At 36.8% G+C, this 11,582-nt stretch overlaps 1 protein-coding gene across 7 annotated transcripts in view; it reads left to right on the top strand.

Moving 5' to 3' along the window:
- Rspry1 (ring finger and SPRY domain containing 1) overlaps positions 1-11,582 on the top strand; it is a 44,304-nt gene that overhangs the window by 689 nt on the left and 32,033 nt on the right. For 3 of the 7 annotated variants that reach the window (XM_015488679.2, XM_015488678.2, XM_015488681.2), the window contains exon 2: positions 8,990-9,151. The exons of 2 other annotated variants lie outside the window; for them this stretch is intronic. The gene's annotated coding sequence lies outside the window, so the exon portion shown is untranslated. Of the gene's footprint in view, positions 1-3,535; positions 3,613-8,989; positions 9,152-11,582 lie in introns of all 7 variants that reach the window. 2 more of the 7 variants (XM_048792140.1, XM_015488682.2) reach the window with 2 other exon arrangements.

Raw genomic sequence — 11,582 nt, 5'->3', positions numbered from 1 at the left:
GGCAGAGCCCCCCCCCCCCCGCCCCGGGACATTTAGAAACGCCCCGGGATCGAGAGCCCCCATTGAGAGAAAGGCGAGTAGGTAGGAGCCAGACTTAGCGGATTCTCCCGCTCCCGAGGCCCGGGCTGAAAATTGGGTAGGGACCTTGGGGAGAGGGGATTTCTGGGAGGTTCTGGGAACGAGACAGCTCCACTCATTGGAAAGCCCGAGTGGGGGGAATAGCGGAGGAAATGGGAATGGCCGGAGGTCTGCCCTCTCTGGAGGCCGACCAGGTGTCCCAGACACAGGATTCAGCTGCTTCTGGGCTTAGTGCCAGGATGGGGTGGGGAGAGTCCATTTCAGCAACATCTCCTGCATGGCCCCAGATTAGACATTTGTCCCTGCCTGTTGCCTCCTTTCCCTATTTTGGCGGGAGGGAGACCGAAACAGAGGCAGAGATGTTTAACTGAGACTCAGAGCTTCTATCTGGTAGAGTTGAGTGAGGTTGCTCCCCCTGGAGTGTTGTACTTTGTACTTTCAAGGGTTGGAAGTGTCTATTATTGACTGAGTAGTCTCATAGTTTACAGGTCCTTCACCTACCATCTGCTTGTCCTTCTTTAGTGGAGTTACTGAATCTCCTTGAGTTTCTAGTGTAAAATAGCCAACGCAGTATGTGAAAGTATTTTACAAACTCAGGCTGTGTGTGAAAGTAAGGTACTGTAATCCTACCACCAAACAGGTTGCTCTTGAGGAATAAAAGTGAAGGCCCTTTCCAAACTGTAGAGCAGAACGCAAATGTCAGAGATTAGCATTAATACAGAGGTCCATCACCTATTGAGTGCTGGGAGCCCGAATGCACTGAAAACTCCAAGGTTCCCACCTTCTTAGGTCACATTATAATCTAAACCTTTGGTTTCAAACCTTGCTACCATGGGGGTGGAGGGATTTCCCGTTTTTGCTCTGAGTTTTAATTTACTTTGAATTTATGATGATGCTGGCAGGAGTAAGACTATAATATAATCTTTTCATACAGGAATTTCCTACTGAAATTTTCCTCCAAGTAATTTGACCTCAGTTTTGTAAACCTCCCCCTTTTTCATATATATATATATATATATGTATGTATATATTTACAGCCTTAGGATGTCTAGAATTAGTGAATACCATGCTTCCGCTCTCAGATATGTTTTAGATATGAGATTTATATATATATATATAAAATCAGATATGATTTATATATGAAAACACTTTTTAACATACTTGTGTCCAAGGGCTGGGGTTGTAGCTCAGTGGTAGAGCACTTGCCTCACAGGCATGAAGCCCTGGGTTTAATCCTCAGCAGTATATAAAAATGAGTAAATAAAAATAAATATATTGTGTCCATCTACAACTAAAAAAAAATTTTTTAAAAAGATACTTGTGTCCATGTGTGACACTTCATGAATGTTCAGTTAGTGGCATATGTTCGAGCTGATTTTCCAAAAAAAAGTTGTGATTTTTGAAGTAGGGTTTTTATTTTGTTTTTTGTTTTTAAACTGATCTGGATTTCCTGCTTTTCTGATATTATATTCCATGGGTCATTGTTGTTTTTTATTTATTTATTTTTTTAGGATATTTGGTGTTCAATGTCTCTACGTCCCGTTATTTTGCTTTTTCACAACCCCTTCCATTTTTTTTTTTTTCTGTACTCAATGATATTTTTAAGGTATCGATTATAGGAAGTGTTCTAGCTTATCCTATCTGGACGTTTTTCCTGCTTTGTCAGCAAAATAATTATTTAGCAAGTGTCAAGGAGAATTAAAACTTAGCATACTGTATAATAGTGTGTTATTTTGTAATGACTAGGGGGGAAACCCAACAGCTCTAACCTATGCTTTGGTAAGAGTTTAACAATGGAAATTGTTGTGTGTTCCTGATGTGCATTTACTACAATCTCTTTCAACTCATGAGGTCAGTCCACTCCATCAAGAATTGTATATATTTTCCTCAATAATGATGTCTTTTGTTAGAATGAGATGGGAAGTCACGTTACATCCTTTACAACAAACTTTCTTTAATACCTTTAAGATCTGTGTTGTTTGGAGAAATTATTAGGAATTTTTGAAGATAATAATGACTATTATACAACTTTAAACTGTAAATTTTCTGGTTTTGTTTTTTTGGTGTTATTTTGCAGTACTGAGGATTAAACTCAGGAGCACTCTACCACTGAGCTACATTACATCTCCAGCACCCACTCCCCATCTTTTTTTTTTTTTTTTTGGAACGCTGAGTTGCTGAGGCTGCCCTCAAAACTTGTAATCTTCCTGCCTCAATCTCCCTAGTTGCTGGGATTACAGGCATGTACCACCACATCTGGCAAATTTTCTGTATTTTGTGGTGGGATCCTTATGAAGAAAAATGTGATAATTTCAGGGTTCCAAAAGTAAATGGAAAGTCAATGGGCATCACAGATGAGAAGCACAGTAAAACCAGTAATCTATTTTAGAAGAGCTATTTGGGGATAGTAAACTATGTATTTAGTGTCTCTTCAAGCTTTTGCTTTTTTTTTTTTTTCCCTCCTCCTCCCCAGTCCTGGGGATTAAGCCCAGCGTACTACATCCCCACCCCTTTTTATTTTTTTAAATTTTGAAACAGGATCTCTTTGAATTTCTCAGGCTGACCTCAAACTTGTGATTCTCCTGCGGTAGCCCCTCTAGTGCTGGGATTACAGGCCTGTGCAAACGAGCCTGATGCTTTTGGCATTTTCAAGACATTTACCATTTACTATTGAATGTGGGTAATTTTTTTTCATGGTATTCAAATTAGAAATTTGGAAAACAAAATAGTCAAGAAGTAGTAAGTGCCAAAACTTGGGACTTACTTTTAGGAGGAAACTTTTACTTTTAGGAGTACAAAAGAATGAATATTTTTCTATTATTTGTTCAGTAAGTCAGTTTTGAAGAAGTTTTCTTGCTGACCTTTATGACTAGAAAAATATACAGATTTATTATATTTTGCTCTCAGTATCCTTCCCCAAAGGGAGAGTTGCTGGTTAAATACGTAAAACAGTAACTATAGATAAAAATAAGGTATATTCAAGGTTAAATCAGGCAAAGTTCCTTTAGTAGTGAGTTCTTTAAAAGTATTCCCCTTTCTCTGTTTTCTGAGCTTTTGAGAATTAAGAATAGAATTGAGATGCATTCAAGTTTGTTAAAGAATGAACTCTATGTGTTGCTTTTCTATTGCTTAAAATTACAGTTTCTGGCATAATTTCATGAACCCTGTACACCTCAAATAGGAGGTTTGAAATACTTTACTCAGCAAATATAGCATTACCTCATAGTTTAATGTTTCAGTGTTAGTTTTTTCTTACCCCTCCACATTTCCTTCTTTGTTCACTTAGTGCAGTGATTCTCAAAATATGACTCCTACCCCACCCCTTCTCATGGGAAATGCAGCTCTTTTTCCCCCTACTTTTCTTTCACAGTGCTGGGAATTGAACTCATCCTTGCACATGCTAGGCAGCTGCTGTACCACTTTGCTACATCCCCTACCTTGTTTTATTTTGACACAGGATCTTACTAAATTGCCCAGGCTGGCCTCTAATTTGCAGTCTTCCTGCCTTATCTTCTCAAGAAGTTAGAATTACAGGTATGCATCACCACACCTGGTGACAGCTCCTTTTTTTTCTGTTCTTTTTCATGATTGTTCACCCTTGCCTGTGTCTGAGCTACTTATTAATAACATACCAAGTGAATTACTAAGGATAACTAAAACGTAGTATTTATAACCTAAAACTAAAATGATTAGAATTTACTATGGTCATTAATACCTTTTTATCCCAGGTAGTCTGCCCTGGAAAACTTGGCACTGATACAGAACTTCTCACATGTCATATGTGGAATGGGGATTTCTGCAGTATTCAGGAAGGGTGCTTAGTTTGGGATATATCATCAGTATTGTCTCAAAATTATTTCGGTTTTCTATGATAATTCCTTATATTGTGAATTCTTGTTTTGTTTCTCATAAGAATTACTATTTAGCTTTATTTTATCAAGTTAATTTATGGACTTTGGGTTAATCTTTTACTATGTTAGTGGAGATATTTATACAATAGTATTTTGGCATATTATTTAAGAAATGAGTGTTGTGATGCAAATGTAAGTTCTCTATTCCCCTTGTTAATGCTAATTTATATAGTCATTTAAAAACTTGCTTCTACAGAGATGTTTCAATATGATCAAGTTCTTTTATTGGAAAATTTTTGGGTCCAGAGGCTTCCTTCTAGTGGACCCAATGTCTAATCCACAGGCTTTGGGTAGGGAGCTATATCCTTTGTCCCTAACCCCAGCTCCCTTTGCCAAGAGCTTGAGATACCTCTTTTCATCTTTGTTTGGTGTCTGGTGTATACACATTGAATACACATTGGTGTGCCCATTTTTTAAAGCGGTAGATATTTTGGAAATGCTTTCTTTTTTACAGATTTTAGGAGAAATTAACTTAAAATATGTACTGACTACCTATTAGGTTCTAATAGGAATCCAATTGAGTATGCAGTTGAGTGTTTTGAGACACCGTTTTAAGTGGTTATCATTAATGAAAGTACTATCATTCAGGCTACATGTTTTGTTTGCTTTTCTTCAATAGAAAAATCCTTGCCTTCAATTTGTATGTATTTGAATAACATGGCTATATGGTTTCCTGTTATTTGGTCTCCTTGAAGGGTGGAATCTCAAAGATTATGGAATATTACATGTGTTTTTCTTCTCTGTCCTGCAGCCATCATTAGCACTTACCTCAATTCTTCCGTAGTATTTCCTTTTTGGATCCAAGGCAGATTTTTCAATCTTTCAAACTTCAGCAGGGATTATTTACTACTTTAAAAAAAAAAACAAAAAACTGGTATTTGCTTCTAGAAATTTTTTACTCTATCCTAGGTCTGAATTTTATTTTTTAATACTTGTTTTGAATGCTGAAATGATTTGTCCTTTCTGCTTTTTATGTTTCAGATCAGGCTATATTCTGTAATTCTTTCTGCCATAAGTCTCACCTGGTTTTAAATTGCACTACTACTGGGTTAAAAAGCTGTCAACATTTTAGGGGAAGTTTTTGTTTTTGTGTTTTGTAGTACTAGAGATCAAATCTAGAGTTCTTGCGCATATTAACCACTCTACTATTTGAGCTATGTTTCCAACCATCTTTATTTTATTTTGAGACAGGGTCTTGCTAAATTGCCCAGGCTGACTTCAAACTTCTGATCCTCTTGCCTCAGCCTCCCAAGTAGCTGGGATTACAAGTGTGCACTAGGTGAAGTTTTTTTCCCAGATAATCTTTCCCTAACCATTCAACCAAGAAAATAACCTGTTTTTTTCTGAAAGGCATACTTTTTTAAACCATCCTCAGGGCTTAAGAGTAATATCAGAATCATCTTGTACTTCTCCCAGACTACTTGAAAGTTACAATCCAGGAGATGATAGTGCCCTATGTAACTGAAGCCTCAAGTGCTCAGTGCCACTGCAGATACATAGTTTTGTGTACCTGTGTGACCCCCCCCCCCAAAAAAAAAGAAACACCTTAGAAAGGCTGTCTTTCCTTTTGTGGGAGTTGGGGGAGATTCCAACCAAATACAACAATCCCACAGTGATAAAGGAGGATTGGTTCCAGGATCCCTGCAAATACCAAAATCCATGGATGCTCAAGTCCCTTCTGTAAAATATTATAATATTTGCATAGAACCTACATACATCATTCCCTATGCTTTAAATCATCTCTAAATTACTTATAATACCTAACAAAATGTGTTATGCAAATAGTTTTTATACTGTATTGTTTACAGAATAATCAACAAAAAGAAGTTTAAAAAGAAGTCTGTGCATGTGCAGTTTTTTTCTTTTTCAATAGTTTTAATCTGCAATTAGGGAAACCATGGACTGACTGTATTTCATAGCCTTGCCCTTCTCTTCTCCCTCAACAAAAGACTAGGTGCTTTAGAGTCTAGAGACAGAAACACTCTAATTAAAACCTCTTTAGATAATTTGTTTCCTCTGGCAAGTGTACTATTGAAATATGTCTACTTTTCTTATCTATATATTGCAGTAGTAAATAATCGGTTTTATCGACTTCTGTGTTTTCCTCCATTTAAACTAAATCTTCAGTAAGGAAATTATGGTCTTTGAGCTATCCCATAAGATATTATAAAAGCAAATATATTCTCTACCTTGATAGAGTTTGAAGACACAGATGTATGCATTTGACAAGACTCAGCATATATGTTTAAAATGTGTACAAATGTAAAATTAACTTCTAAAAACATTGAAGTCCAGCTATGAATATGCATGCCGAATCATTTAGGAGGAAGGATTTGAAAGCCTTCAGTTTACTTTGAAATACATAAAAAAAAAAATTTAGATGGAGGGATGATGGTTATAGAGATGGATTGTATTGTATATGTGATAAAGCAAGTATAACAACATTTTGGGCTGGGGATGTGGCTCAAGCGGTAGTGTGCTCGCCTGGCATTCGTGTGGCCCGGGGTTCGATCCTCAGCACCACATACAAACAAAGATGTTGTGTCCACCGAGAACTAAAAATAAAAAATAAAAAAATTCTCTCTCTTTAAAAAAAAAAAAAAAGTATAACAACATTTTAATGATTAGAATCTAGGTGGTAGGTATAGAGATGTTCACTATTCATAGTTTGTTTGATTATTTATTTGTTTATCTATTTATTTATTGCAGTACTGGAGAATTTAACCCAGTGGTGCTTTTCCAGTGAGCCTCATCTCCTTCCCTCCCCCCATTTGTTTTTATTTTTGAGACAGATTCTTGCTTAGTTACCAAGGCTGACCTCAGACTTGCAGTCCTCCTGCCTCAGCCTCCAAAGTAGCTGGGATGTTTGGGCCACTACTTCTAGCTAAGACAGTGAATTTTATTTGACTTTCCTGTATGTTTAAACTTTTTCATAATTAAGTTTCGGGGGGGGGGGGTGCAGTAAATGTGACACTAGAAGCTATTACGTGTAACATTCTCACTATCTTAGGGAAAAGTCTAAAAATATTTTCTAATGAGAGAAAAATCATTAAAATTTCCAGCATATAATATATTGTTGCCATCCATGCTATTTGATTTAGCTTTGGTGGGTAGAAGGAATTAGAAAAAACACTGCACATCCCATAACCCTATTTTGAAATGAGATAAAAATTATAACATAGTATTTGCATGCTCACTGTCTGTGTTTTTTTTTTTTTTCCTTCCTTATGATCATTCCTTTAACTAGCTTCTCCCTTTTGGCAACATAATCCTGAAGTCTTATTTTCAGGAAAAAAAAAAATTCTTTCTGAAAATGTTCTGCTTAACAACTGAATATAAGCAAATATTTGAAGAGATGAATCACTGATTCCTGGACCATTTGTTAGAGAGGGTTAGACCAGTTGGCCAGATGCCTCCTTGGTGAGCTGGCTGTAATGGTAGAGGTCTGTGTTTTGTACTGACAGTGAGTGCCAGAACCTTACTGCTTTAATACTGAATTTACTGACACTCCCAAGTTTTTTTTTCTTCTATCAGAGGCACTTTGAAAAATACAGAATATTAGAAGAATATGCTAGATGTGGTGGTGCATGCCTATAATCCTCCCAGCAACTCAGGAGGCTGAGGCAGGAGAATCTCAAGCTCAAAACCAGCAACTCAGGGGGCTGAGGATGTGGCTCAAGTGGTAGTGCGCTCGTCTGGCATGCGTGCGGCCCGGGTTTGATCCTCAGCACCACATACAAACAAAGATGTTGTGTCCGCCGAAAAGCTAAAAAATAAATATTAAAAAAATTCTCTCTCCACTCTCTCTTTAAAAAAAAAAAAAAAAACCAGCAACTCAGACCCTGTCTCAAAATAAAAAGGACTGGGGATGTGTCTCAGTGGTAGAACACCCCTAGGTTCAGTCCCTAGCACCACAAAAATAAATTTATATACATACATATAAAAAAATCTAATAAATCATAAAAGAGAAATGGAAAGAATAGTTTGTTTTGTTGTTCCCTCCACCCCCCAAAAAAGGAAGGAGCTTGATGTATATAGCTCTGGAAGAACACTTGCTCTAGCATGCTTGAGACCATGAGGTTGAGCCACAGCACTACCAAAGAAAAAGGAGGGGTATCAAAATTAATAATGCCACAACTCACAGACATATTTGCACAGGAAATGTTTGACTATAATTATGTTCTTGCATAATTGTTATCAAGAGTGCTGATTTTAAGTATTACCATTTACATGATGAGTCTTTCTACTAAGCAGTAATATCCAGTGATAAAGATTATCATTGAGTCAGTTGATAATTGTCCTAGCAACAGATGTGATAATTTTGTGTTTTTAAATTATGTGACCAACTTTTTTTTTTTCTTTCTCAAAATCAGCTTTATGAGCTAATGCTGAGTAGTCTTCAAAGTTAAGGTAAAATGTTTAGGTATTACAGATATGTTGCTTTTACATAATCTTTAGTCTTACTCATTTTCCTTCAGTTTCAACCTTGGATGCTGTCACCCACAAGCAGGATACTATGTATGTCATTGGGTTGCTTCATAGGGTGGCTATTTTTTTCATTTTGTTGATATGAATTGTACATCTCACTAATAGATAGAATGTTTGTTGTTGTACCAGAGATTGAACTCAGGGGCACTTACCCACATCCCTAGCCCCCTTTTTTTTTTTTTAAGTTTTTAAATTTTGAGACAGGGTCTCACTAAGTTGCCTAGGGCCTCATTAAGTTGCTGAGGCTAACTTTGAACTTGCAATCCTCCTGCCTCAGCTTCCCAAGTTTCTGGAATTAGAGACATGGGCCATTGCAGTATATATCCCACTAGATATATATCCTAATAATTATATACCACTAGATATAACTGTATTCTAACTGCTATTTTGACTGATAACCTCCAAGGGACTACATTCTAAGATAGTCTTAATTCATTTTTCTGGAAAGGGATGTCAACATTTTTGATCCCATAAGAATCACCTTTAATACTTCAGTTTGTTCCTTTATTCAGTCAATAGGTCCTACTTGCTGTGCCAGATGCTATTGTAAATACTAAAACAGTAATTTCCAGACCTGGCTGCCATCAGAATCACCTGGGGAGCTTTTTAAAAGACACAAACTTGGGCCACATCTTAGAAATTTGGATTCTGGCTATTTGGAGTTATATTATGAGGTAAGACTATTACTTTTTTCTGTTTTGTAAAGTGCATTAACAGATTAATTAGGATGCATAGCAATAGCTATTGTAGGGCCAGTACAAGTGCCCAGGTCTTTTTGACAGGGCCAAAGCCTGAGTACTATGTTGTAGGTGGCCTCTGGCATCCTGCCCAAAAGTTGTAAACTGATTGTTCCTGTCTTAAGACAATGGTCCTTGTAAAGTGGGACACATAATGGCTTTTTTTTTTTAAGAGGTAAAAAAAAAAATTGCATAAAGTGTAATTGTTTAGCTTTATCACCCAATCAGTAGTCACAGCCTTTTTGCCTATGAAAAGATAACTAACATTTTCAAGTAACAAGCTATACATATCACCCAGGAGTTCCAGTGTGAATAAGTCTGAAAGATGTACTTTGTTTACATCCCCTGCCTGTGGCTATAATCCTCAGGAGTCTCAGTATGCTCCTTTCAGAAATTCTTTAAAGAATTTGTTTTTTTTTTCTTATGTTTCCTAGGCTTTCCTCTGTGAAATGCCTCATGGTTTCTTCCACTTAATTAACTTCTTCTTTCTACCTGGTCTTTATAGCTAGTCCTTTATTTAAAAAAAGAAAGAAAGAAAGAAAGAAAAGTTTTTGGTTGCAAAGAATTTGAAAACTTTTTAAAAACTGCATTTTGCCAGGCACTTTGGTATGTGTCTACTTGAGAGGCTAAGGTTGGGGTATCTCTTGAGCCCAGGAGTTCCGGCCTGCCTGAGCAACATGGTGAAAACCCTATCTCAAAAGCAAAAAAACAAAAAAAAAAAAAACAAAAAAAACCATTTTTCTTCTCTCACAGATTTATAATTGACATCATTTTCTGGATCATTTAAGGAAAATTACTCTTGGAAGAAATTGACCCAAAATATACTTGAACTCAGTTTGGAAATGGAAAAAAAAAAAAAAAACTTTTAATTTTTTTCTTCCAAAGTTAGCCAGATTTAAAAAAGAAAAAAAAAAAAAAGATGTATTGGGTATCTTATAATCACCATGAAATTATACTAAGTGGGAATCTACATAAATTATTCTATATTCGGTTTACCTAAGCCTTAGGAAAAGTTTTCTTGGGTAGAATAAAGTTTAGGATTTGTGATCAGGGGCTGGGAATATGCTCAGTGGTAAACCACTAGCCAAGTACAAGGCCCTGAGTTCCGTCTCCAACATTGAAAAAAAATTACATTTTTCCCTGTAAGATGGTATACCCTGTAATCCCCGTGGCTCAGTAGGCTGAGGCAGGAGGATCCCAAGTTCAAAGCCGGCTTCAGCAACTTATCGAGTTCCTAAGCAACTTAACAAGCCCTGATCTCAAAACATTAAATGGGCTGGGGATATGGCTCAGTGGTTAAGTACCCCTGGGCTCAATCCCTGGTACCCCTCCCACCCCCCAAAATAGCTGTATTTCAACAAACTGCATCTTCAAGGGCACCCTCAGCATGTTTTGTTTTGTTTTGTTTTTGTGTTTTATTGTTGTTAATTAGACACAAATTGAAACTTTATAATATGAACTATCCTCTGTCCTTCAAGCCTTTGTTTTCTGGAACTTGAGCTCACTTCAGCATCTCAACATTACCAGTTATTTTTAGTATCTGATTTGTCTCCCTTCTTCAGGTGTGCCTTCTCTGATTTAATGTGTCTGGTTAGATTGCATCTGTTTTTTCATCTAGTTCTCATATGACCTTCCATACTGATGGTGTAGAAAGACTGTAGAGCATTAGAAAAGCCAGTAGTATCCCTTCTATTCGCAAAAATTGGGAATAGTTGGGCCCTCACTGTGGGGAAAGCAGTTTGGAAGTGGTTTTTGTTGTTGTTGTTGTTGTTTTCCCTTTAACTTTATTTATTTATTTATTTTTATATGGTGCTGAGGATTGAAGCCAGTGCCTCACATATGCTAAGCAAATGCTCTACCAACTAAGCTATAACCCCAGCCAAGCAGTTTGGAGTTTAAAAAATACTTTCCCAGGTGATAAAGCTTTCCCCAGGAGTTTCTTTTTATCAGACTGGCCCACTCCCTTCCATCATCCCCACATATCAGTTGATTTAGCCAGACTTTCATAACCTGATGGGAAGAAACCATGATAAACCAGAGTATGGATTTCTGTACCACCTTTAAACCAGTGAGGTAGTTCTGTATATGCTGGAATAGAAAGTTGTGGTATTAAGTTTAAACAAACAAACAAAAAAAGGCAAAAGCAAATCATAGGACAGTATTTATGACTTTGCCATGATTAGACTTAAGGAAAAAACTAATTTGTCAATGCATAATAGTAGTCATGGAAGCAAAGGACTAAAGATCTTAACAAGGGTTAAGTCTGGAAAAGGAATGGGCTTAGATAGAGTAGAAGGGGGGCTTTCACTTTCTCTAGACTTGTGCAGCATTTAGGTTTTAAAATTGAACTGAATTCGGTTTTTGTTTG

The sequence above is a fragment of the Marmota marmota genome, unplaced genomic scaffold (assembly GCF_001458135.2).
Source record: "Marmota marmota marmota unplaced genomic scaffold, marMar, whole genome shotgun sequence".
NCBI classification, from domain to species: domain Eukaryota; kingdom Metazoa; phylum Chordata; class Mammalia; order Rodentia; family Sciuridae; genus Marmota; species Marmota marmota.
The sequence above is the reverse complement of the archived record's forward strand: the minus strand, read 5'-3'. Positions and strand labels throughout refer to the sequence as shown.